Source organism: Schistocerca cancellata, chromosome 3 (genome assembly GCF_023864275.1).
Source record: "Schistocerca cancellata isolate TAMUIC-IGC-003103 chromosome 3, iqSchCanc2.1, whole genome shotgun sequence".
Lineage (NCBI taxonomy): Eukaryota > Metazoa > Arthropoda > Insecta > Orthoptera > Acrididae > Schistocerca > Schistocerca cancellata.
Window position 1 is genome coordinate 268210452 of NC_064628.1, and position 6233 is coordinate 268216684.

Here is a 6233-nt window from a genome sequence, read left to right on the forward strand (position 1 = left end):
ACTACAGTAGTACAATCTCGACAGCAGTTTGGATGCTGCAGCAGGCCTGTGCAAAAGCAACGATTCCAATAATTTACTTCAATTTCGCGAGTTTAAAGTTACGCACTATCAGTTGTTCATTTTACTTACATTCTCCTCTCCTTGTTTTTTCTTGGCTTTTCTTCTTTCTTGCAACAACACAAACACTTTTTATCACATATTTTACACAGGCGCACTGCGTTATCCGCCATGTTGTCGACTGACAGTTTTTGTTTACATACAAATGGTTTATCTATGGACAGAGTTATATATATATTTTTTTTCTTTTTCCGAAAGTTTTGAGGTTATAAGATAAGCTACTGTTTTCTAAACATTGACTTGGGTAACAGACGTATTCTAAGTACAATGTATACTATTTTTTTTGTAGTATTGAAGATAATAAAGTAACATAACACATTTATACAACACAGTAATTCGTACATTTACAATATAACAAAGATAGAATTAAGATTTTTATGTTTTATACTATTACATGCATTTGTTAGGTTTATATTAGATTATGTTATTACTTGATTGTGCTTAGTGAGTGGTTTGATAAGTAGAGTGTGGAAGTTTTTCAAGACATATTCGGTTTGGTAGCTCTGTTTGGTCGTTAAGTATGACATACTTAAAATTCCAACCCTCGTAGCTTTTTAAATAGAACAAATGTTACACTACTGGCCATTAAAATTGCTATACCACGAAGATGACGTGCTACAAACGCGAAATTTAATCGACAGGAAGAAGATGCTGTGATATGCAAATGATTAGCTTTTCAGAGCATTCACACAAGGTTGGCGCCGGTAGCGACACTTACAACGTGCTGACATGAGGAAAGTTTCCAAACGATTTTTCATACACAAACAGCAGTTGACCGGCGTTGCCTGGTGAAATGTTGTTGTGATGCCTCGGGTAAGGAGGAGAAATGCATACCATCACGTTTCCGACTTTGATAAAGGTCGGATTGTAGCCTATCGCGATTGCGGTTTATCGTATCGCGACACTGCTGCTCGCGTTGGTCGAGATCCAATGACTGTTAGCAGAATATGGAATCGATGGGTCCAGCAGGGTAATACGGAACGCCGTGCTGGATTCCAACAGCCTCGTATCACTAGCAGTCGAGATGACAGGCAACTTATCCGCATGGCTGTAAAGGAACGTGCAGCCCCGTCTCGATTCCTGAGTCAACAGATGAGGACGTTTGCAAGACAACAACCATCTGCTCGAACAGTTCGACGTCGTTTGCAGCAGCATGGACTATCAGCTCGGAGACTGTGGCTGCGGTTAGCCTTGACGCTGCATCACAGACAGGAGCACCTGCGATGGTGTACTCAACAACGAACCTGGGTGCACGAATGGCAAAACGTAATTTTTTCGGACGAATCCAGGTTCTGTTTACAGCGTGTTTGGCGACATCGCGGTGAGCGCACATTGGAATCGTGTATTCGGCATTGCCATACTGACGTATCACCCGGCGTGATGGTATGGGGTGGCATTGGTTACACGTCTCGGTCACCTCTTGTTCGCATTGACGGCACTTTGAACAGTGGACGTTGCATTTCAGATGTGTTACGACCCGTGGCTTTACCCTTCATTCGATCCCTGCGAAACCCTACATTTCAGCAGGATAATGCACGATCGCATGTTGCAAGTCCTGTACGGGCCTTTCTGGATACAGAAAGTGTTCGACTGCTGCCCTGGCCAGCACATTTTCCACATCTTTCACCAACTGAAAACGCCTGCTCAATGGTGGCCGAGCAAGTGGCTGATGAAGTGTGGTATCGTGTTGAAGCTGCATGGGCAGCTGTACCTGTACACGCCATCCAAGCTCTGTTTGACTCAATGCCCAGGCGTATCAAGGCCGTTATTACGTCCAGAGGTGGTTGTTCTGGGTACTGATTTCTCAGGATCTATGCACCCAAATTGCGTGAAAATGTAATCATATGTCAGTTCTAGTATAATATATTTGTCCAATGAATACCCGTTTATCGTCTGCATTTCTTTTTGGTGTAGCAATTGTAATGGCCAGTAGTGTACATTTTACTGCACAAGCCTCCTAATGATGTGTTGTAGAGGGTACGTCTGGTACGAGTAACTGATCCTCCCTACTCTGTTCCACACGCTAATGGCGTGTCGTTAAGCCTCTATATTGGCTCTAATCCCTCGAATTTTCTCGCCATGGTCATTACTTGAGAAATACGTGGGAGGAAGTAATATGCTGCGCGACTCTTTCCAGAAAGTACACTCTGGAAATCCGAATGGTAAACCTCTCCGTGTTGCACAACGAAACTCTTGTAACCTCTACGAATGGAATTTGTTCAGCATCTCGGTAATGCTTTCGAAGCCACTGAAACATCCCATGACGAAAAGTACCGCTCTTCGTTGGATCTTTCGTTTTTTTTTTTATCAGTGAGTCAGAGAAATGGTAGTAGTAAGAGCAGGAAACGGCCCATGAAATTGTCTGCATTTTGCTTCTACGGGTATATGAGAGGATTTAGAATGAAATTTTCACTCTACAGCGGAGTGTGCGCTGATATGAAACTTCCTGGCAGATTAAAACTGTGTGCCGGACCGAGACTCGAACTCGGGACCTTTGCCTTCCGCGGGCAAGTGCTCTACCAACTGAGCTACCCGGGCACGACTCACGCCCCGTCCTCACAGCTTTACTTCTGCCAGTACCTCGTCTCCTACCTTCCAAACTTAACAGAAGCTCTCCTGCGAACCTTGCAGAACTAGCACTCCTGAAAGAAAGGATATTGCGAAGACATGGCTTAGCCACAGCCTGGGGGGTTGTTTCTAGAATGAAATTTTTCACTCTACAGCGGAGTGTGCGCTGATATGAAACTTCCTGGCAGATTAAAAGTGTGTGCCAGACCGAGAGCACTTGGCCGCGAAAGGCAAAGGTCCCGAGTTCGAGTCTCGGTCCGGCACACAGTTTTAGTCTGCCAGGAAGTTGCAGCTCCTGCAACAAGATCTAAGATTGTTGCAGATTGCCACAGGGCTCTGGTGGAGCTAGGGGGAAGCAATAGGGTGTACCTAGTGTGGGTCCCTGGCCACTCAGGGATCTGTGGCAATGAACAATCCGATAGATTGGCTAGGATGGGGACAACAACTCCATTTATTGGACCTGAACCTGTCTTGACAATCACCAAGGCTATGATCAAATTAAAACTACGGAACTGGCTTAGGAAACAGCACGTAGGATATTGAACCAAGGTCCATAAACAAAAACATGGTAAGGTTATGATGCCTAAGCTATGTTTTAAAAGAAGCTCTGTAATCCTGGGATTGAACAGGAAAGGGATCAAACTGATGACCGGCCATGGGAACGTCAAAAAATACCTACAAACAAAGAGTATAATGGAAGAGGACCTTAAATGTAGGATCTGTGATAAGGGTGAAGAAACTGCATCACACCTAATCTTTGAATGCATGGCACTGGAGAGTAAAAGATACAGGATCTTCGGGACAACTAGACCTGAAGAAATTGTGTCTAACAAAAAACTGGTAGAGGGACTCCTTGCACTATTCAAGGGCACTGGTTGGCTTTACTAGATATACAGGGAGCGATACCGCACAATAAACCTATTTTCAGTGCGGGCAGTGGCGGGTTAGACCTAAGCTATTTTAACTCTCCTGTTAAAATCAAATAAAATCAAATCAAATGGTCGTATTTGTGTTTCAGAAAGTAGCTAGAAGACATTCATTAGAGGTTGGCGGTGTTTGGGGGGGGGGGGGGAGGGGTGAGGTCGGGGGCTTATATGACGCCGCGACGAGAAGTAAGGAACGTTCAAGGCATCCTAGTTAACACGGTCTTCATATTCCGGTTACTGTCTCACTCTACCTGTTAACTCTTCCTTCTGTTCATCTCTTAACTTCTTCAGTCGTACATTTGAAACGTTTCCAGTTAATGAAAGTCCTTATCTCCCACGGTCCATACTAGTTTGCCACAGAATTCTGTGCTAAAGATTTTTGGATTTTGTTCCTCAATGCAGTACCAATATTTAGCATCGGTCGCACAATGGACGGACAATCCGAGTGTGCGGTCCGAGCATTGTAGAGGTGTAGAGGCGAGCCTTTGTGAGGCAGGGAGTGGCAGGGAGCGGTGGTCGGTGCGTGCCTGCCGCTGCCCGCCGGCGCTTTGTGCCTGAGAGCGGAGCGAGGACAAAGGACTGCCCGCCCCTCTGCCAAGGTCGTCGCAGCCTCCCACGGCAGCCGCAGAGTAGAGGCGCAGGGGTGCGTGCTCCACTCTGCGAAACACAGACCTTCTTCCGCCTCACTCCAAGCAGTGGGCCGCTTCCCTGTTCCGATCCGACAATGAACCCCTCGAGTGCGAGGTCGAAAGTTCAATCTTTAGTCAGGCTTATTAGAAAGTGATGTGTTAGCAGTTATGACAGGAAAGATATTAGCTGCACGTGCGTCAGGAGAGCGACAGAAAATGAGTGTCCGGGATATGCAGAGATCAACCTACTATGGTATCTATGTATTATACTTGTAGGCGCTTCAGTTTGGAACAGCGCGACCGCTACAGTTGCAGTTTCGCCTCGGGCATGGATGTGTGTGATGTCCTTAGGTTAGTTAGGTTTAAGTAGTTCTAAGTTCTAGGGGACTAATGACCTCAGATGTTAAGTCCCACAGAGCTCAGAGCCATTTGAACCATTTTTATTATACTTCGCAAAATGGACACCGCCAAAACTCAAGAAATCTTCAAAACAAACCATCAACTTGCACCACGAACACTGAATGAAAATCCACAGTCATCACAGAGGTCCGTGTCATCAAGATCAAAGGCGAACTCTTTGGGGATTACAAAGCGTGCAGGACGATCAGCTAGGTATCACTACAAAGGGCTGCATATGAAGTCATATTGGTGTAACGGGGTGATGAGAACTGATGGAATGTAATGGCATGCAACCGAATGCGAAACAGTTTGTCGTGGAGCTTATCTTGAAACTGGTTGTTCTTTAAGATGTAGCTGCAGACAGTGTGGTAATATGTTTTATAGGTACGGAAAAAACAAACATCCAGAGACTCTGCTTGTCCAGTGGTTCCAGATGGTATGAATTGAAATCTCACACACTTTTCGTCAGGGAACGGTTTGCTCTAAAGGGGTATGATTTTTATAAGGAGACCAGTCTACCAATACCACCACTTCCAAAGTAGGTTAGAAATCAGATTAATAATGATGCTCACGCAGCATGTGTTCGCTTTATCGGGCAACAACAAAGTTATTGACTGTGGATGATATTGTCAGAATGGAAATAATGAAACCACTGTAAAAAAAGTCATTAATTTTGACACTTATCTTGAATGGATTCCCACATAGATTTCGTCGAAGTTGTTATGGTTCGTCTTATTGATTCTAGGGTGATTCCACTTTGACTGCTAGAAGGTCCAAATCTCTATTTTAGCAATATTTGAATACCTAACAAATGCGTTTTTCAGGAAATTCTTAATGATCAAACAATTCCAGATCAGCAGAAGGGTATGGTGGAAATAATTTTTGACTTGGTGTTCACGATCCACATTTTTATTAAACTTCTTGTAAATTCACATACACTTCTTCTTAATTGTCACATCATCAAGAAAACAGTTTTATATCAATCTTCATATATTTAATTTCCACTTTAACCAAACACAAAGCGAAATAACAACTTAACTTCTGCAAAGTGAAACAAAAAGTGCTCTGTGCGCATTAGCGCCAAAACGGTTACAAGTAAGTCAAAGATTATGACAGTCTCACAGAAATGAATACAGACAAGAACCATATCACTATAATATACCGATACATCGGAGTACCTATACATTAATAAAACCAAATGTGAATATTGTCACAAAAATATGTCTGTTACTTCACAGATAAGTAGTACGATATTACTGGTATCGAGAACTGGGGTTGGAGTGCCGTAATGGTCACGTAAATAAAGAACCATTACACCTGGAATCAAGCAGAAGCAAATTAGTTTCTCCAGCTATTGGCCAAAATCAGTGTTCATACTGCAATAGTACTTCTCTTACGCTCATTTACGCACTCTTGCTTGCTGTGACGTAAGGATTCCCTCTGCCTTTGCGAGACCACGCACACGAAAAAGAATCGTAGGGGCAGCACAATAAATAACTTTTTAGGCATTTTACCATTCAGATTAACAGTCAGCATATTTGTATACGAATGCTTTAAGGCGTTGATGATGGTTGGTCTTGATACAACTCTCTTG

General features: G+C 43.7%; 1 non-coding gene across 1 annotated transcript; it reads right to left on the bottom strand.

The window, feature by feature from the left end:
* Positions 1-2580: 2580 nt before the first annotated feature.
* Positions 2581-2655, bottom strand: Trnap-cgg (transfer RNA proline (anticodon CGG)). The gene has a single exon. It is a non-coding gene; the product is annotated as a tRNA-Pro (tRNA).
* Positions 2656-6233: the final 3578 nt, after the last annotated feature.